The 22,293-nt window shown below is 41.0% G+C and overlaps 1 long non-coding RNA gene across 1 annotated transcript; it reads right to left on the bottom strand.

The window, feature by feature from the left end:
- Window positions 1-4,359: 4,359 nt before the first annotated feature.
- LOC109305478 lies at window positions 4,360-8,809 on the bottom strand. The gene is made up of 3 exons (XR_002099633.1): window positions 8,573-8,809; window positions 6,678-6,811; window positions 4,360-4,929 (listed from the first exon to the last, which is right to left on the bottom strand). It is a non-coding gene; the product is annotated as an uncharacterized LOC109305478 (long non-coding RNA).
- Window positions 8,810-22,293: the final 13,484 nt, after the last annotated feature.

The following is a 22,293-nucleotide window of genomic DNA, read 5'->3' as shown; positions in this document are numbered from 1 at the left end:
AAGATATTAAATAACACCAGTCCAAGGACTGAACTCTGCGGGACCCCACTGCCCACCTCCTTCCATGCCAAGAACAACCCATTCACCACCATTCTCTGGGTACAGTCTCCAAGCCAGTTGGCCACCCAACTGTGCATACACCTGACTGTGTAAGCATCTACTCCACAGCCTGTTAGCTTCCCTATGAGAATAGGATGCAAAACTGTGTCGAAGGCCTTCTTAAAATCCAGGTAGATAACATCAGCCTCGGCTCCTGTGTCAAGGCAGTGTGTGACCAGGTGATAAAAGGCTATAAGGTTTGTAAGGCAGGATCTACCTGGGACTAACCCGTGCTGGTTTCCTTTCAGCATCATTTCCCCTGCTGGGCCTTCACAAATGTGCTCTTTGATGATTTTTTCCAGTATTTTCCCAAGGGTAGAGGTAAGGTTCTTCTCCAAGCTCCCAACCACCCCCCCACCCAGCCTTGGCAATCACCTGCACACACACCTGCCCCACAGGGCACCCTGCAGCCCTTTTGGTGCCCCCCCATCCTTGACCTGCAGACCCCCAACCCCACCAGAGGGGGCCCCTAGCTGGCCCCCAGCCCACTGCAAGCCCCACTTACCTCAAAGGCACCAGGAGAGAAAGTGAGTCTTAGCCAAGCCCTAGCTGACACAGTCTTAGGCCCCAGCTTTCCCCTCCCCCTTGGGACAGGGCTTAGGGCTTGCCACCCTTTTTATGAGAAGCTTTTGCAAGCTAGAACTCTGCCAGCCTGCAGAGAGCTCTTTGCAAAAGTGGAAAATCCACGGGTATCTCTGTTAAAATGAAAAAATTGCTTTTTTTCTCTGTTAAAAGAGAAAATTCACATTTTTTTTCTATTTTTCCATGGGAAACAGAAAACTCAGATCCCTCATCATGATTCTACAGGTGCGTACAGCAGCTCACTTCCCTTAAGCCAGCCCAGTTACTACATCAGGCATATGCTACAGTGCTCAGCCAAAAGTGGCTCTGAGAGGGTTAACACTAGACTCTACCCCTGCTGCTTGCTGAACCATAAAAAAAGAGGCAGCCATTTTGGAAGTCATTAGAGCACAGTGTCTCCCTGTTTCTATTCCAGGAAATAAAAATAAGGTTCTCTGCTTAATAAACACATCCCAGTTTTGGAGGGCTGATTTTTGGGGAAAGGGTACATGCGAGTAAATATGGATCCAGATCCAAGATAGATTCAATACTCTTCCTTTGGGAGTAACAGAGACTTTAAAACAATTCTGAGACTGACAGCCCTTAAAGGAAACTTAAGAAATGAATTGAAGCAGATGAGAGCAGTCTAGAATGCCATCATGACATTCCAGTTCTCTCTGGAACAATAACAATAATCCTCCTTCCTTTCATTTAGGAACCAGAATTCTCATTAACCTAGGGACAGAATACAGAATTCTGCCTCAACATCATATAATCCACTATCAAGTAAGTGTAAGTGTAGGTGATGTAGGTGTGAGGTTTTGGGGGAACAGGGATAGATGTGCGTGTGGGTATGGTGGGGGGTGCTTGGTAGCCCCCTCCACATACACCCACCATGCACAGCCCTCCCCCCCCCAGGTGGCACATGGCTCCATCCAAGCCCCAGGAGCTGCACATGGCAGCACAGAGCCAGCCTGACCTAGTCCAATGGCGCGTGACTCCCGGCTAAACCAGGAGTTGCATATGGCAGCACATAGCTGGCCTGGCCCAGTTTAGCTTGATGGCAGGCAGCTCCTGTGGCTGCTGGCTGGAGCGCTGGAAGCCACATGTGTTGACATGGAGTCAGCCCAGCCCAATGGCATGGGGCTCCCTGATAGAGTGCTGCAAGTTGTGGGAAGCCACACACCATCAGGCTGGGGCTCTAGCAGGGGCTCCCAGCACTCTAGCAGGAAGCTGCACACGGAGGCACAGAGCCAACCTGGCCCAATGGTGTGTGGATCTCAGCTAGAGTGCTGGGAGTTGCATGTGGTGGCATGAAGCTGGCCCAACCCAGCCCAACTCAACCCAATTACATGCAGCTCCCTGCTTGAGTGCCAGGAGACATGGGGAGCCATGCACCATTGTGTTGGGCTAGCTCTGTGCCAGCAGCCCCATGGAGGTGGAGGCACAGAGCTGGCCCAGACCAGCCTGATGGTGTACAGTTCCCCATGGCTTCTGGCCAGAGTCCTGGGAGTCACAAGCGGTAGCACCAACCAGGGCTGGGCCAGCCAGAGTCCCAGGAACTGCACGTGAGACATGGAGCAGGGTAATCATTCCCAGGTCCCCAACCTTTTCTTTATGCTTAATGTGATAAGCACTTGTTTGTCTCTTGTTTGTATAGTAGCTAGAAAAATGGAGATGAGTCCACATTTGGGGATTCTAGGCATTATTATCTGTATTGCAGGAAGAATGACAAAGTAAACTTCCAGCATCTGATCTCATCCAATCCTGGTTCTTCACCTACATCTTTCTTTAACATGTCCCTTTCCCCATCCTTCCTCAAGCTTTCTGTTCATGTCCCAGAGAATCTGTTGTTGGTTTACATCTCCTCTCTCTCTATGCTTTATCATTGTATACTCTCACTATAAATCCAAAGTGCTATGTGGACAGCTCACTGATGGTCTAGAGCAAAGGGGTCAAGTTCACCCCATTCCCTGGGCCAGATCTGGCGCAAGGCATGCAGTAGCAGCAGCTGATTCAGCCCAGGGTACAGGGAGATGGTGCCCTGCCACTGATGGGCTCTGAATTCTGCAGTAGGCCACCCCCTCCAATTTCCTTAGCCTCTTAGCAGACTGGTGGGCTGAAGCAAGCAAAACCACAGGCTAAATTCAGCCCTTGAACTATGTTATGACACCCCTGCTCTGGAGACTATTTTGCATCAACTAATAAGCTTGCAATCATGATCAAGAAAAGCACACTAAAATGTCAATTTAGAAAGACATCATTGGGTTGATAATAATTGAATAAATTGCTAAATCTAGGATAGAAAACCTCTAAAATCTCTGGCTGAAATAAAGACAAGACTTCCAAAGAATCAGAAATCTGACTGCTAAACATGTGAATCTTCCCAAGACAACAATGTTCTCTTACACATTTAATGCCAGCAAGGTCAGAATACAAACTCAAATGTTGAATGAAGACTTCCTTACAGCACTTTCAGATACTGCCAGTCAGGAAAGTCAGATACACGAAGTTAAGAGAAGCAGACTTGGATTTTTCTTCATGTCTCATTCATGTGTATCATGTAAATAGATTAGGATTTTACGCAGACCAAATATAAAGAATTCACAATACCTCAGACTTCAATTTCTGCATGTTTCTATGCTAATTCTATAGTTGCATGAAGAAGGTTCATTATAAGGTCTCTGATGGCAATTTAACCAGTTTTTTTGAATTCAGACAGTGAGCTCCAAACAAATGTTCCTCATTTTTTACTTCTTTTGAATTGAAGCAAAATGAAAAAAACACTGAAAGGTAGCAACAAGATTTAAGTTTGTCTCTCAATGTCATATACTTTGTAGTATGTTAATGCTTAACTTACTTAACATGAATATTAACAAAAATCCATGTTGGCAACAAGTTAGTGGTATATTTAAATGTTCTTTCAATTTGTAGCAAATCCACAGATCCACTGGGATAAGAAATGTTAATTTAAAAAGATTTCATCCAACTATAATAGAGAAAAATCATTGAAATTAAATAGCAATGATTATGTTCAGACGGACCAAACATATGGTATAAAAATGGCCAAAATCAACTTAATCTTCTTTTATAGTAAGCTTCATCCAAAACAAAGTTTTACTGTTTCTTAAGGATTGTTTTTACTTAGTCTTGCTTTAAGAAAAGAGTATGGAAGAATTCTATGTGGTAATTAAAGATGAGTATGCCAAGCATTCACATCTGTCAAAACCATATCAGCCTCACCCACAAAGTAGAAAGCTTTTTACCCCTACTTAAACATTGTTGATGTGGCAGTGTGAAAAGATTTATTTGCCTTTCAGCATGAAGAAAATTTTAAGATAGGAAAATTACCACTAATTGTATTTGTTATATTCCTCCTCCACCACCTTCCTACAGGAGACTCTCTAAACTCTTATTGCCACAACTACCAGGAAACAAAGTTAAAAAAAAAATACCTAAAATGTCTTGACAATCAAGGCAAGTATAAAGACAGCAGCTTACCACTTCCCTTAGCTTAGATGTTTCCACGATAAAATAAAGCAGCATATGAAAGGAAAATAGGAAAACACAGTAACATTTTTACTCCAAACCACCATCTATGCAGGAAGAGGGCAAGCAGACTGAGGGGAAAAAAGGGACACTATTTATAAATGAATAAATGAATACTATTTAAAAGTGATGGGGGGGGGGTTGTGTACATTTCCCTTCCTTGCTCTCTGATCAGTAACAAAATTCCTTACATATAGCAGCAGTACCGAGCAGAAACATATATAAGTAGAAGAATAAACTTTACAAAGTTGTTTGGAGTGCCACACCCCACCATGCCAGTTTTAAGAAGAAATCAAGATTCAGTTTATAATTTCTGATTAAAGGATGATATAAAATCAAAATCACAGACACAAATTACTCAGCCCTATTGACTTAACAGCCAATATTTTTACTGTTTCCCACTACCAATCAAACAGACTTTGAATAATCTACATTAACTCAGTAGTAAAGCTTAGGGTTTGATGGTTCAAACCTATTTTTCTATGTTGATGAAAAGGAACAAGAATTTGACCTGAAATGGTCTGTATGGTTCATCATATGCTGACCTGAAATGATCTGTATGGCTCATCTATGGTTCATCATATGCTTTCCATCCTAAGGGAACATCCTTTTTTCAACAGGAAACAAGGATCAGGATAGGAAGTTGGTGAACTTAGTTTCCCTTCATCTAAACCAACTGATCTCAATGGAGTAAGTGGGAAAGCAAGACATGAATAAAACCTATAGTAAAGAAAACAAAATTATCAAGAAGCATATGTTCTTGCTGTCTCAAAACATACAAGCTAACATCGTAGCCAGAAAAAGGTTGTGCTTGACCACAATACTATGTGCAAAATGAAAATCTTGAGAGAAAACAAGTTTTTGCTGGTAGAAAATACAGCTGCCCTACAGGGAGTCTGAAAGATCACTTGTTTTGCAACTAAAACAGCAGAAATAATCCAAAGGCTGGGGGGTCGGACTTGAAGATCTACAAGGTCCCTTCCAATCCTACTTCTATGATTCTATGAAAGAGAAAAGGAAAGAAAAAAGGAAATACTTTGAGTTTTATTTGATCACCTGTGCAAGGGATGAGAATAAATCAGAAATATTACCTAATTTCTGAAGGCAAAGACGGTACACTTTAAAATAGTCCCCTCTGGTAGCCCATCTCTTTGAAAGGTACAATCACAAGACCAAGAGATTCTGCATGCCTCTGACAGACATTCAGGTTAAGGAGCAATGAAATCTAAGCAGGCATCTCAACAATCGTACTTCCTGCCATGGCACATATGCATAAGCAGGATGCACGATTTTGGAATTAGGGATTAGATCTCTATTGTGCCTTACTTTTCAGTAAATAAGGAGCCTGTGACCATAATCCTGGGCTCCCCCTGCACCTGCAAGTTGAAATTTAAGTGCTGACAACCAACGGATTGTCAGTTGGGGCCAGAGACTGAATTAGGACCTGAAACCAGCCTGTCAAGTCCAGGGCTCCAACTGACAATCACCTGATTGCCAAAACTGCAGCTTGGGTTTTTAAAGGTCCCAGCATACAGTGATGCCAGTATTTGGCTGTGGCAACCAAGTCCTGGGGTTCCTGTGACCAGGGAAGAGTTAAAACCCTATGTGCTGCTCAGTCGGATGGCATATGGGATTTTAAAATCCCCATACAGAGGGACTCCAGGATTGGGCTACTGGAACAGCTGTGTCCTGGACTCAACTGAGCGTTGGGATGGACCAACCAACCACGTGTTCAATCTAAAGTATGATACTATAGACAACCACAAAGCTGTTGCACTTTATATGTTCGAAAACTTCGTGGCTCGTTTACTATATTATCATACCTTAAATAGATTTAAAGTGTGGCTGAGTTACTAGTTAACCTGTTAATCTATCTTAAATGTAATGTGTGTCACGGGCCTTAACAAGCTCTCTTTTCCGAATATGTTTAATTCATTTGCATTTTCCCCACTTCTTTTTCAGCCAAAACTCTAAAAGAGATGGTGGGAAAATGGAAAGATAAAATATAAGGGGCATGAGGCAGAAGACTTAAGCATAGGCTCCATGGTTCAAGTTCAAAAAGAAAAAAAGAAGGAAGAGAATGAGCAGGAACTTCTAATGGCTCTGCCTCTTTCACAGCCTACTAAGTGGCTAAATAATACTTCTTTCTAGAAGGAATTTTATTGAAGGATGGAGGAAGTGGTAAAAGAGGGAGCTTTCACTTACAACAATAATTAAATTAAATCTAATCAAACCATTATATTATTTTCTGCTGAAGGCCAATATATTTAGCATCTTTTCCATGCATAATAAATTATATGAACTCTAGGCATTTTTAAAATGTTGATTTGTTAAAGATGTTCAAATATTCAGTGACATTTCTTATAGTATATTCAGGTAAATTGTACTGGGTACATTTTGCTTCTTTGCTTTTGAAAAGACTACAGTTATGCTAGTCAATTTATTACAAAAAAATAAAAATTACATACCTTAGCTACTAACATGTCTGTCACACATGGTTTTATTAAGATCATCCTTAATGCAGTGAACCACATTATCCTTGGCTAGAAGTTGCAATTTTAGATGCTTAGAACAAGCCTTCATGATTTCATCCAATTTCTGACTACCCACAAAAAAAGAAAACTTTTGGTTGGCACTAAAGTTCTATGTCTGAAGTCATAAAATTACCAACAAATAACCACAATTTTAGAAGGCTCATAAATTAGCTGAGCAGAGTAGCCATATCAAATTCATTTTGAATATATTCTTCTGATATTTTACTACATAATTAAGTTGCACAGATTGTAGGATTTAAATAATATCAGGGACAGAACATCTAAGTGCTAGTTAGAAAAAAAACTTAAAATACATATTATTTTACTAACCACATATTATTTTGGAAATAACTTATATATGAACTAAACAGATGAAGAAAAAAACCTTTTTTCTTCTATTGACTTCATACAGAAGTAATTATAAAATGTCTATAATACAGTGTTCCCTCATGAAGAAACCATTGTGTTTGGATAAGCAGATCTATACAGCAGTCAAGTACCATCATCCAAGTAATATAAGGGGCTCTCAGAGGTTCACGTTTCAATCATATCTAAAGTTAGTTTTCTTTTCTTTTTTTGAACACAACACAGACCTTCGTTTAAAATATTCAGGTATACTTTATTATTTATTTCAAATATTTCAACTCATGTTTGAAGATGGAATTTAGCTTCCCAAATGCCTTTGGAAAATTTAATTGTTGCCCTTCTTCTCCAAATATTTAGTAATGACATTTAGCATCAGCTTTTCTGACAGGGATTTAAATATATATATATATATATAGTGTTTTCATAACTTCTTCATGTGGGATTAGAATTTAAATTTTAAAATTGTAAATGACTGACTGAAATATTTTCCAGAGTGTAAATCATGCCCTTCTTTAAGGGTATGAATGTAAGGAGGAAAACATGAAAAACAAATACATTAAGAACGGTAGCACTGTAGCAGAGGCACAATTTTCACGCCAAGTTGGGTCAGTTTTCAAAATGGAAAATTGGGAAGATATTGAACTATTGTATACAAAGTAGCTTTATACTTTTATATATGAATCAATGTTGGGAAATAATGAGCTTGAGTGGGTGTGGGTATGTACCCATGCACATGTGCATATACATACACACACACACACGGAGGCAAATATACATTGCATCTGGAATTTAAGACACATAATTTATTAGATATATACTAGATTATTTATTAGATCCTTGGGTATATTGAGTATATATCAGTGCTTGGACTTCTGTTACTTAGAGCATATCACACACATCACACATGGTACTACTTGACAGCTTCTTAGTCCAAATAATAATCCTTGTAGTCTAAAAATAGGGGTTCATAATGGAAATATAAAGACATTAGCTAAAACAGTGTGTATCAGCATCAATATAATAAGGATTTCTCATCAACTCCTGGTATATGTTATATTAACATATGAAAAAGCTATTTAAACATTAAAATTAATACATCATAAAACAATAGTAATGCTTCATGCAAAATAGTTTTTTTGAATCACAACTACTCACAATAGCTATGAATATCCCCATTCAAATTGCTATCATGAATATTGTATAAAATGAGAATAAACTAAAAGTAAAATTAGAATACTTCTTTATAAATTACTATATGTCAAGCTAACAAATGGTAGACTTGTCATATTGAACAACTAAATGTCTAAATGATCATTCAGCACTCATAGTGTAGGGAAAAAACACTAGCTTTGTTGGCTATAAAGCAGTTCCTCGATTTTTCATACTGTCATTCTGCTCTATTAGCAAAGCCTAACACAATTAGGTATGAATATGCAGTAATAACATGCAAATTGTTCCCTCACAATTGCCCCAAGGCAGCAGTCTCAGCCTTGCGAAGCTTGATTTCTTCTACATCATTACAGGCTTGGCATAATTCATCAGAATAAAAAAAAAAAATAGCTCAGCCTTATTGCATGTGGCCAGCTAGTAAAATCATCAGTAGTTGTTAACCATTCTCCCTCAATAGGTTTGTTAGCAATGCTGTCCCCAGCTCCCTGCCACTCCTGCACTTGTACATGTTTCCCTTGGGTAATGTTAGACACTACATTTGAGCCTGCCAGAACAATTAACCCTACTGTTAATTAGAATGAAATGTCAGGCGCACAGATGGTACAAGCTGGCACCCTGCCATCCCGCCAACTGCTGCTGAAAGCAGCTACCCCACTGCTGACAGCTGTTCAGCCATGTCCCAAATCAGCAGATGTCAAAACTTTCCAGCTGAGGAAAGCTAAAAAAAGCAAGGGGGGGGGAGGAGGGGGTTCTAGTCCCAGCAGTGATGATGACTGTTTTACTGCTATTGTATCCATTACCTGTTGTCATACTGTACCAATCAAGCAGAGTCATCAAGTAGCAGAGATGCAAATTAAGAATAATGATATGAACAGTCATAATAAATGTAAACATATTATGCATACATAATACTGTACAAGTCCAAAGAAGGCATGGAATAAAAAAGTTGTGAATCTATTCCTTTAAATCATTTCTAAATCTAGTTATGTCAGACTATATTTTAATTATTTTATATGAAAATATCACATTTTTCCCTTTGATAGTTCCATATACTACAGTATAAAGAACTGCATAGAAGTTCTGTCAAACTTTGAGCCCAGTCCTGAAAATCTTAATCATAACTAATTTATAATTTATAAATTATATAGTTTTAATTTATTACATTCAATTAATCCCACTTACAGTAATGGTACTGAATCTTTTAATTTTATTGGACACACCATCTAATTTAAATTTCAAAAGTCAGGATATAACCACAGCCCTTCTCAGGGCTTGGACTTCTGTTACATAGAGTATCTATCTGGTGTCTGTGCATATTGCACATCATATAGGCCATTTAAAACCAAGGTTCTGACAAAACATGATAATTACCCTAGGACACTTTGAAGAGGTGGAGTAGTTTAGTCCTGATTTCTCATCCAAATTCCAATAGTTATGTTTACCTTGTCCCAATTCTTCTGCAGTTTTAGTTCATGACTGTATTCTTCTTGTCTTCCAACCCTTGGCTTTCAACTTCAGAAGAACTTTTTTTTAATTGCACTTCAGGAGACAGATGTATGTGTGTGTTCAGCAAAGGGATCTCTACCCATCATTTATCTCACAACTACATATTCCTACTGTGACTATATTTCAGAAGTAGCTCTCTCATACCTCCAAACAAAGATTCTATAACATAGGTCTCCCATCCAAAAGAAAACTACTGATTTCTTAGTAGTTCTGGTGATGTGCAGTACAGAAAACATGAACTTTAACTTTAGGTATACTTACATATTCAAATTATAATCCACTGATTCAAGCAATACAAGAAGGAGCTATTAAATTAAAGAAAGACCACTGTGGAATACAAATGCTAATATTACAAGAAATTACAAATACATCTATACAATACCACTACATTAACATAATTCTATAACATTTATTCGTTTATGTTACAAGTGTCTGATGCCCCAATCAAGGATCTACGTGCTATGTAAGCAAAAAAAATAAATAAAAAGCAGCAGCTGTTCTTTCATTAGAGACCTCTTAAAATAGTTTTGCTTTGAAAGCTTTTTCTTCCAGGAAAAGTGCCAAGTTAAAAGAACAGAAATTTTTATTCTACACCTTACTCAATGGACATAACTTTTTACTATATGGCACATTCATGCATATGAGAGAATGTCCCTACATATCATAGAATCATAGAAGCTGGGTCAGAAGGGACCTTGTAGATCTTGAAGTCCAACTCCCCGCCTGAGCAGGAGAAAAACTGGGGTCAAATGACTCCAGCCAGGTAGGCATCAAGCCTCTTCTTAAAGACCCCCAGGGTAGGAGCCAGCACCACTTCCCTTGGAAGTTGGTTCCAGATCCTAGCCACCCTGACTGTGAAGTAGTTCTTATGGATGTCTAATTTAAACCTCCTCTCCAACAACTTATGGCCGTTATTCCTTGTTACACCAGGAGGTGCTAGGGGAAACAAGGTCTCTCCCAAACCCTTCTGGTCCCCCCTAGTGAGTTTATAGACTGTCACCAGGTCCCCCCTCAGCCTTCTCTTGTGAAGGCTGAACAGGTTCAGGTCCCGCAGTCTCTCATTGTAGGGTCTGCCCTACTGTCCCCGGATCATGCGGGTGGCCCTCCTCTGGACCCTCTCCATGTTGTCCATATCCCTCCTGAAGTGTGGCACACAGAACTGGACACAGTACTCCAGCTGTGGCCTGACCAGTGTATATAATGCACTGTCTTTACTGCTTCTCTGAAAAAAAACATGGATAGCCTAGCTATAGAAAAAAAAAAGCAATACTGTATGCAATCAGGCACATTTGGACTTTAATCATTTAATCTGGCTTCCAACAGTTGCCATGAACCATAGCCATATTCTCCAGTGTGAAAACATTTTTTTATGAAAAGCATTATGTGGTTATCCTTTAACTAAAAATACAGTTCCAGCTGTGTGCACTAGGTGTTAAAAGGGAACTGCATAAAAACAGTTAAGACATAAGAGCACTATAAAAATAAAATACAAAAATGATCAAAGTTGAACTATACTAAATTGAACTATCAACCAAATTTAGTGAAATGTGTCCACCTACACCAATCTCTTTTTTCCAGAAGATACATATACTGTATTTCTACTTTTGAATGACTGTTAACAGTTCAAGTTTCCTTCTACCAATTCATGTGCATAGGAAAGGTAGACATTTTCAAGTTCTTTAGCCATCTTTGTGATTCTTTTCATTACCAAACTGCCTCAATGTAAAATGTTCTAAGATTGTTTGAATGTATATGTAGCCCCCCCAGGTTACTTTGTTAATGATGAGAGCATAATTACTTGCAGATTTAATTTTACAGTTACACTCTACATGTTTGTTCATGTTATAAAAACTTTTGTTTGTTTTTTAACATATTAAGAAACATTATATATGACTATGTTATAGTCTCCTAGAGGTTTTGTGGAGTGACAATCCAGAAAAGTTTCACAGGGGGCATCATGTATAACTATTACCAGTTGACCCAAAAGGTATCTGTGCCATTTTGGGAACTTAGTATAGAAAGTAGTCATTCATACTTCTATTTTAAACCAAAAGTACCCACAATTTTTTACAAGGTATAACAAACTTTTCATTAAAATGTTAAATATATGCCCTGTGGTTTTCAGCAGATATGAGACCTGATATCAATGAGGAAGCTATATTTGATATGAATAAAAATAATGTGATTAAAATATTATAATTTGGTTAATATAAAGGCCACAACTTTATAAACAACTAAAAACTAGCTGTGACAAAAACTACCTGATAAGTTTGATCCATAGCATCCATTGCCAGCTTTTGTGGCCCCTGATACATTTTAAACATGAATATGAGTGGCAAAGCTAGGCCCTACAACACCTCAGACTTGCCAAAGGACCTTGACTCAAGTTAGTTCCCTTTTCCATGCTGGTAATACAGGAGTGGGCAAAATGCAGCCTGTGGTCTGCATCCAGCCCACCAAGCAATTCCACCCAGCCTGCGGGTGCCCAATTAATTGTACCTCATCCAGCCCAGTTTCACTCCCACCCTGGGGTACAGAAGGGCCCAGCCAGCATACTCAGCTTCTGGGCAGGGCTGCTGCTGCCACTGCTGCAGTTGCTGGGGAACCTGCTCAGCTTCATCAGCTCCAGCAGCTTCTCCTTGTCTCCCTGCTGCAGTGCTCACTCAGGGCAGCAGGTAGGGAAGTGGCAGGGGCAGGGGGAAGCTGCAGTGGGGGCAGATGGAGGAGTTGCAGCTGGGTGCACGGGGGGCATGGGGTTGGGGCTGGCGGAAGAACAGAGCCTGCTCCCAGGGGTGTGGCAGGAGTGTGGAGCTCAGGTGGGCAGGGTGCAGGTGTAGGGGAGGGTGTGGAGCCCCCCCCACATTACCTCCTATGAAGCACGGCCCCTATTGCCAGCAGCAGCAGCAGCAACAACAGGCAGGAGCCCTCAGGGTGCTCATGGCACGGCTGCCTGACAGCACACACTGTCCACTGTGACCACTCCTCCCAGAGCTGTACATGGTGACAAGGAGTGCAGAGCCAGGTCATCCTGCCCCTATTGAATTCTGCTCCCCACAGCACACATGCAGCTCTCAGCATTCGCGCACCACTGGTGGGGGGAGGCGGGGAAGTCCCACATGATGGAGCTGGCTGCCTTTCCTACCATGTACAGCTGCCAGAACTCTGCCGGAAGTGACAGGGAGCCTCACCCTCTGCTTCTATGGCAGCAGCCAGCTCCATTGCATGGAGCTTCCCCGGTGGTGTACACATGCTGGAAGCTGCATGTGTGCCATGGGGAGCCCTGCCCAATAAAGGAAGGCCAGACAGACTCCACTCATTGCCACCATGTGCAGCTCTAGCCAGAACCATGCACAACCAGGCAGCAGTGCACCAAGTGCCCCTCCACCACTGCTGATGCTGGCAGTGGCGGCTGTGTGCTATGTGGAGGAGTGTGTGGGAAATCCCCACAGCCCCCAATCCTCCCTCACACCCAAACCCTGTCTCCACAACCCCCTATATATATATATATACACACACACCCCGCAACATATCCTACAACCCCCCCAAATACAGCCACATGCCCTCACAAACCACATGCCATTATACATACACCCCACCCTCAAGCACACCCCACACACAAAATGCTTAAGTAAGATTATTTTTACCTATTATGGAGTCGTCTCTATATACACTACACAAACACAAATCGTGACAATTTTTAATAAAATTAAAATATGTTATAGTAGATGTTTAACTTCTAGTATATGATTTGTTGGTTTTTTTCCTTGTTCAGATGGCAATTCCTCCCCCACCAAAGGAGTACTTCTGGGAGGGGGAGGGAGGGGGGGAAATGGGACAGGGGAACTTCAGCAGTAAAGGTCAGGGGTTAGGGACAGGACTTCTGGGGGTGGGGCACATGTCAAGGCGTGGGACTACCCTTGTGGCCCTCAACAGCTCACCAAAACTCATTAAGAAACCCTCCAGCTGAAATAATTGCCTACCCCTGTGATAACAGGACTTGTAAAAGAGCCATGACAACACAAGGCACAGAGGAAAGCTCAGTCACTATGCGTGCAGACAGAAGTGACAATTTTCCCCCAATCTGGCCACCAAAAACAGTCTACAGCCATGACCAAAAACAAGTGAACAGCTACAGACAGCTTCAACAATGTTCGGCTGGGTGAAAATCTGACCACTCATTGCACGAGGTATCAGATAAATACCTTTCAAAATGCAGCATCTTCTGTAACCTGTGCCAGCTGGGAGTCCAGAAGAGCAGGGCCTAGCCTGTCTGCTGCACCCTAATCATCTGTTCACAGGTTCTGGGTGAAATTGACCCAATGGGAGGGGCCAGGCAGGAGAGTCCTTTGTCACCAAGCAGGTGTGCTGGGGAAGAGCTCCACTGCCCAGTCACAGGGGTGGTGAAGATGAGTCCTGCTGCTGGGAAGGAGGGGAAGAACCTGTGTTGCTGGGAGGAAGCAGGGAAAGGGGAAAAGTTTATGCCACCCAGATGGAAGGAAGAACAGGGAGGGAGAGGAAGAGCCCATGCTGCCAGGAAGAAGAAAAGAGCCAGTGCCACCATGAGTGGGGGAGAGAAGGAAACAGAAGCAGCACCTCTCAAGCATTTGCCTCCTCAGGACAGGTAAGATCCTCCCTTCACACACCTCAGGGCACAAGGGAGTTGTGCCCAAGGTGCAAAATTATGCCTGTACCCAGGCCTAACCCAGCCTGGTAGTCCCAGACAAGGGCCTAGATACCCGCAGCAAGCTCCAAGTGCAGGAAGTCAAGTGAGACCCTGGACTTTCAATCTCTAACCTTCCCTGGTTCTCTGTGGCCCTAACTCAAGGAGCAAGCATCCAGTTCCACTCTTGCATAAATGTGGACTACAAGTGATAATCTCCACAGCAAATAGCACCTAATGGGCTCAGGCTAGTTCAGGCCAACCTCAAACACAGACCATGACTCTACACACGTGCTTAAAGTACAGTTTCTCTTATGTTCTGGAATTCCTTTATATTAACTGGAACAGGCAATCAAAGTTAAATTATTGTTATTTTAACAAAAGAAATTGTTTCTTTAAGGAAAAAAAGCCAAAAAATAAAATAAAGACAATTATCTATTTGATTTGGATAGGTTAAGACTGCACAAACCTGCCTTCTAATAGGAAAAAAGAGTAGCATCAACTAAGCTTACAGATGATCATGGCAACCTGCCAAAGACAAAAAAAATAAATAAAATCAAGTACTGTTCTCCTCAAAAGTTTTTGTGATACTTTCCTTTCCAAGAAGTTACTTTAATAACATGAAAACTAGTGCTTCAGTTTTCCTGTACATGCTATTCTGTGTGTTCCTTTAGAACTACACTGTTATGTCAAAACTCACTTTTTCTACCCTTCCTTTTTGAGAGCCATCTTTCCAAAACCAGGATAATACATAGCAATAAATATATGCATACAAATATAAAAAATAATATATGCTAGACATATCTGTCCATCACATCATTTAACAGTTATGTGGTGTTTTACCCAACTGACACAAAATTACATGCTTGTTAGATGTCTCGGTAAAGAAGCCAAAGACTGGAAACTGAGCTATTTTTTTGCTCTTTGTGATAAGTCTCTCAAAAACAGATATGCAACACAATGGTAACACAAACTGAAGAAAATTCCACTTTAGCTACCCATACTATATATAAATTTATAGACAAAAAACTTCGGTTTACAGTTAAGTTAATATATTTCCATAATTTTTAATTTCAAAAGATAGACCTAATGATACTGATGAATGACCTCATCTTGACCAGGGAGGCCACAATTTATATTCATAATGCCGAAAGGTTCCGTAGCATTTTACAGTCAACTATAACATGTGAAACAGTTAGTGGACCTGAGCTACGAACAATCAATCTGTCCTTTCACAGTTCATCCTAAGAGTCATCTCTGGCACCTGCTTCTTCCAACTGCAGATTCCAGCAGGAATCTATCTTCTTTTCCCTCCTCTTAAAACTACTAGAATAAAATGACAGCACACCCCCAATGATACTCCAATCGACATTTATTTACGGACCAGAACAGAACCATTAAGCAACAGCTTTGCTGAACTCAACAACTGGATGAATGTCAGCTAGAAGATTCAAGTACTCATGACATCCAGATTTGAGATTAGATTATGCAACACTAACAAAATTTCTGAGAAATTTTACAGGGATGCAATAAAACTACATTAATGGGTAGCATGATGGTAGATGAAATTGATAAATTCAAGGTTATACACACTGGAAGGAATAATTTACAGTGATCATGCAGTTCTGTGGGCTCCAAATTAACTAATTAACTAATCACTCAGGAAAAAGATTAGGACTACATAGCAGACTGAAAACTTCTGTTGCTTATGCAGTAGAATGAAAAAAAAGCAAGCAAAATGCTAGGATACATATGAAATACAATAGAAAATAACACTGAAAATATTTAAAAAGCCATTAAATAAGTATATAGTAAAACCTCACCCACAGTACTATACAAGTAAATTCTATTTACCTTATCAAATTTCATATTTCCAACAGAAAGTTCAAGTATAGATCAGTGAAATATTATTTCAGACATGAGAGGAAATACTGTTACAAGTTAAAAGGAATTAAAATAACTCAAATTTTCAATTCATTTTTCAAAGTCACTGCTTATTTCCATCATCAAAGAAAGCAATATCAAGAAAAGTCTTCACGGAGAGTAATTTCATAACCAGAGAAGCAATTTCAAAAACCATAAGAGTTCTGTCCTGGGCATGAAACTTTACCATCTACAATGGTAATACGACATGCACTGGCAAATAGTGGCATAAAATCTAGCCCAATTGAACTCAAAGATAAAAATGCCATGATTTCTGTGGAGTCTGGATTTCTCCCCCAAAACCTGGTTGTCATCAGCTGGTCTGAAGGGTGTCCCACCTTCCTGTATGATGTAGGTTAGAATTATATTCTAGACCTTATTCTTTAAAAAAGCGGGGGCTGTAGTATGCTAAAATAAAGAGGGAACAAATATCTATCATTTAATAACTTTCCTTCTCACTTTTACTAGCTGAAGGACAGAAAAAAATTGTTTCTTCCTTGTTATGTACAAAAATGCCTGAACTTGTGCCACCTCAGAAACAACTGTAGATGTTTCAAGCCCATACTAATCCTCAAGGCACTCAACACATTTATATGAATCAAGGACATTGGTTATGTGCCTTGGATCACAGAGCTGATTATATGCATAGTGAATACATCTCAGACAAAAAGAATCTCATTTATGTTGTCAGGGTATGCTGCTTCAGGCATAAAACAAAGTATTTTCTCTGGGATAGTATTCAATCTGCATATACTCCCTGAAGTATATTCTGTTGTTACAATGCATGTTCACTACAACTGAGACAGTGCACATGGTTTTTACCATAAAGTTGCTGATCAAGACATGTACTTTGCAACATGAAGATAGATTACAACATAAAATATGGAAAATACTGTTCAACTCTAATATAAAGAGGTAAAATGCACAGTGCAATGAGGATTAGTAAAGCAACTCACATTAGTAATCACTGATTTTACTTTATCTGATAATTATTCATTACTTTTAGTAAGTATTTAATTAATTGCATCAAAACTTTAAACCAGTGTCCTATTTGAACTTAATAACAACCATAAGAAAGGTAAATTGGTTTAACATATATGATTACCATTGTATAGTACATAAAAGAGTTATGAAAATTGTTTTGTTCTGGTTATACAGTTGAAGACAAAACTAAAATGATGCCGCGATTTATTTAAGTGCAACTTATCAGTATGAATTCTATTTAAGACTTTCTTAAATTAGCTGAACACGTAATTTCAAACCACTTTCTTTGGGTAAATCTGATATCTTTTATTAGACCAACTCAAATACTTGGAAAAAGAACCTTGTCTGAGCTATGTTCTTAGACCAACACGACTACAACCTACACCTCTGTAATTTTAAATCATGCATTTCTGAAATCCTTATTAATAAATTACCAGTATTTTAAATAGTCAGGTCAGATCATAAAAAAATTATTCTACAAAGGCCTAACATTCAGATAGGCTAAGAATGTAAAGTTTCCAGTGAAAGCAATGGAAGTGCTGCTGATTCAAAATCTATGTGAACTGCCGAATTAAACCAGAGGCTAGGAGCCAATGAATCCAGTCCATAGAGGCATAAAAACCAAAGGATGCTGATAGTGAATAGCATGTTATTATAACAGTAGTTTACTAAGTTGACAAATGCTACTTGTTTAGTTAACATTTGTACACCACTGCATTTGTGATTATCTACTGAAATATACATATTGTTTAAAACATATAAATATATACAAGCATATATTCATACATGCATAAACAAGCTGCAGTTTGTAGTGTTTGTCTCTATACACAAATAGATATAGCTACCTATACTTTACAACAGTTAAACTAAATAATTTCTGTAGTGTGACCTAATATATTAGGAAAGGTTTAAGGGGGGACATAACTACACATGTAAGTATGCCCTTATTGCTGACCTGACAATGCACTTAGTATCTTGTACTTCACTAATGCTGCCTCTACCACTACAAGCAATTTATTCTACCTCACGTTCACCAAGTGCTCATAAATCAACATTAGACCACTTTTTACTGAGTTGCTGATTTTTAGCGAACACAGACAGCAGCAGCGTTTGGATTCAAAGTCTAATATTGGCACACATATTGATTTTAATTAGTCTAATTAGTTCATTACACTAAAAATCAAACAGACCATTTATTACATTCCAAACTAATGACATATGATCAAGGATTTAATATGATAATGAGGCAGATCAATTATCACTCATAAAAGAAGTCATTAACAAGTGTAAACACTGCCAAGCTGAATACCATTACAAATTATGAAGTCATAGCTAGGTCATTTGCATAGGCATACTAATTTTATTTCATGAACTACCTTCTACTTAATACTCTAACACCCTTTTCTAAAGCTTCCTGTTGCATGACACTGTTGATTCTTGGCTTTAAGTAATGCAAATTTTTACTGCATATTCCTTAGACCCTAGTTAGTATTAAAATCAAGCTTCAAGGAACCCATGCAATATCTTTCAACATTCTTAGAAAACAGTCTGGAATTTTACATGGCTGGAGTGAGACTTCTGATTGTACTAAACATGGTCCTAGGGATATGTCTCTGTTGGGCAAAAAATTATTTTTCATTTGTTTTGGGATTTCACAGGCAAAAATCAAGTCAGAAGTAAATGTCACTCCTGGCATACTATAGCAGAGGGATAAAATCCATGAGCATGCCCTTAAATTTATTGTACAAACTGGAAAATAACAATATTAAAATTAAAAACCAATAACTTAAGATTTAAAACAATGTGTGTGGTCATAATTTTATTGGTCTTTAAAACTGTCTAGCTAGCAATTTCAGAAGCAAATGAAATTCTATGTTAAAAGATTTTTTTCAAGGTTTCTAGAATCATTTCTTATTTTTCTCCTGTACTAGTACCCTAGAGGCAATCAAATTCATCATGCCCACTTCATAGTCTGACCATATGTCCCACTGTACCTGGGACAGTCCCAGATTTCAGAGCTGTTGAGAATTATATGGGCATCTCAGAAATACAGAGGTTCAGGGTGCAGTCACACAGAGTTGGAGCAGCACTGAATGTGTTGCAGGCTCCCCACCAACTTCTGAGAGCATGGCGGGGGTGGAACATAGTACCATATATTCAGGAATATTTTCGAAGTGCACATTATCAACAGCTGGGTACAAATATTGAAAATATAACTAGTGATTCATAGGTAGAAAGAGTTTGCATGATATGATGCAGAGTAGGGGTGTGCAAAGCTTCAGTTGCCAATTCGATTCAGAGAAGATTTGGCCCAATTTGGTGGCTGAATCACCAAATCTGAATCAAACTGGAAGACAAAAAAAACTTCAGAATTGATTCAGAGCCTCTAAATCAATTAAAGAAGATTTGGAGATTCAGAAGGCAGTCTTTTAGGGGAACAGAAACTGAGAACAGAGAGGGGGAGCAGGGAGGGAAAGACTGACATCTGCAGCTAGTGAGTGACTGTGATCTTTCCCTAAGTCCCCTTCCAATCACAGTGCTCTGGGGGAGAGATGTAGAAACAGCATATAAGCCTCTGTCTGCAGCCTTTCTGCACCCTAGCAAAACAAATTCTGGGGAATGAGGGGGAATCTGAGTTTGTGCTCCGCACTCCTCAAAGTTCCCCTAGAGCCAGGTATCCTTCTCCAGAAAGCACCTTGGAAGAAGCTGAGGTTGTGGAGGCAAGTGACTTAGCTAAGTCAGCTCCTCCTGTTATTGTGCCTCAGCCTACTGAGGAGGAGATAAGGCAAGATCCCAACCCTCAACCCAGAAGCAAGGGGGTAGTGTAGTGTGGAATCATTCTGAGGTGGCAGATACTCCCAAGTATGCTATCTGCCTGCACTGCCAAAGGCAGATCAGCTGGGGCAAGGAGGTGAAACACTTCACCACCACGGCAATATTGCTGCATCTCAGGAGGCAGTACCCCCTTGCCCTTGTTCCTGCTCAGCCTGACACCAGCGTGAGCGTGCCCAAAAGGAAGTCCCCCTCTTGTTCCAAAGCTACCAACCCCATGCAGCAGAGGCAAGCTACCCTGGATAGGTGAGGGAAAGCCACAGACAAAGGGAAGCACATTGCAAGGGTGAGCAAGGTCACTCAGAGCATTGGGGAGATGCTTGCTCTGGATGGCCAACGCTTCTCCTTAGTTAAGTGGCCAGGGTTCAGGTGGCTCATAGAGCTCGTGGCCTCATCCTACCAAGTGTCTGCACATACCACCTTTAGCAGGACAATGATGCCCTCCCTGTATGAGGCATGCAGGAAGTACTTGAGGGAGGAGCCATGCAAGGCAGGGCCGCAGGTAGGACTGCACTTTACCTCCAACATCTGGAGCAGCTGGGATAGAGATCACACCCACCTCTCCCTCACAGGGCACTGGTATGATCAGTCTGGCTGTTAGTTGGCTTTCCTTCAAGCCGAGGTGATGGACGAGTCCCACACGGCAAGGGAAATCATGGGGGCCATTAACCACATAGTGCAGGGGTGACTCATTGGCTGGGGTGAGCTCACCTGTGCGTTCATTATCACTGACAACAGAGCCAATATGGTCAAAGCAGTCTGTGATTCCAACTTCGTTGGCATCTGCTGTGTGGCACACAAGCTGCACCTCATAGTCAGGGATGCCTTGGAGAGAAACAGAGCTGCTGGTGATGGCGCCATCACTACCACCCAGCTGACTTCAAAATGCACGAAGGTGGCAGGCTACTTCCACCACAGCATCAAGGGGGGCAAGATGCTGCAGGACAAACATGCAGAGCTGAGCATCTCGCAGCACAAACTCATACAGGATGTGGAGACTCAGTGAAACTCCTGATGCTAGAAAGGCTGGTGGAGCAACAGAAGGCCATCCATGAGATGGCCTTGCTTGAGGAGATTGGAATCAGCAGCCCCCTTAACAAAGCAGAGTGGGATACCATCTCCGAGATCTTGGTTGTCCTCAAGCTGTTCCTCGAGGCCACCAAGACCCTCAGCGCTGGCAATGGCCTCCTTAGCCAAGTGATCCCCATAGTGAGCGAGCATGAGAACCAAATGGAGAAGTTCCAGGGGATCAATGTTCCTGGCCGGAGCAAGCAGCTGTCACCAGAGGTGCGGGCACTGGGGAAGTGGCTGAAGGAAGCCATTAGAAAATGGCTGAATCCCTTGCAGTCCAGTACAGTCCACATGCTGGCAGGCATGCATGACCTGAGGATAAACAAGAGCATCTGCATCACCAAACCCTTGACCACTAGATGGAGGTACTGGTGTATGAAGTCAGGGAGGCAGAAGGGCACAGGCGATGGGACGTGGAAGAGGGGGATCCACTTTCTCATGTCAGCATTCCCAACACTAGACAGTCTCCTCCATGCCAGCCACTGCCAATGTGGGCCAAGGGCATGGCTTCAATGTTGGGGTCCAGATGCATCAGACCCCTGCCTCAGGCAGGTAGGAACAAGGCTTCGGTGACTACCTATCTTGCTGAGGATATGGAGCAACTGGATTGTGATCCTTTGGCCTATTGGGCTACCCGCAGCCAGATGTGGCAGGATCAGGCCACAGTTGCCCAGGAATACCTGTCATGTACATCAGTTCCAAGCAAGAGGCTGTTCAACATTGCTGGGGATCATCAAGAAAGTAAATGCTCAGCATTGCTACCAATCCACCAGCGGTTAGTGCTGACGTAGTGAAGGGGATTTGGAGGGGTTGGACATCTGTAAGTCAGCAGGCCCTGATGATCTTCACCCAAGGGTACTAAAGGAATTGGCCAGTGTCATAGCAAAATCACTGGCCAACTGTTTGAGCACTCATGGCACTCAGGACAGGTCCCAGAAGACTGGAAAAGGGACAATGTGGTCCTTCCAAGAAGGGAAGAAAGGAGGACCCAGGTAATTATAGGCTGGTTATCCTCACCTCTAGTCTTGGCAAGACCTT

Source organism: Crocodylus porosus, unplaced genomic scaffold, assembly GCF_001723895.1.
Source record: "Crocodylus porosus isolate Cpor-Errol unplaced genomic scaffold, CroPor_comp1, whole genome shotgun sequence".
Classification (NCBI taxonomy): domain Eukaryota; kingdom Metazoa; phylum Chordata; order Crocodylia; family Crocodylidae; genus Crocodylus; species Crocodylus porosus.
Note: the sequence above shows the minus strand (reverse complement) of the source record. Positions and strands in the feature narration are given on the sequence as shown.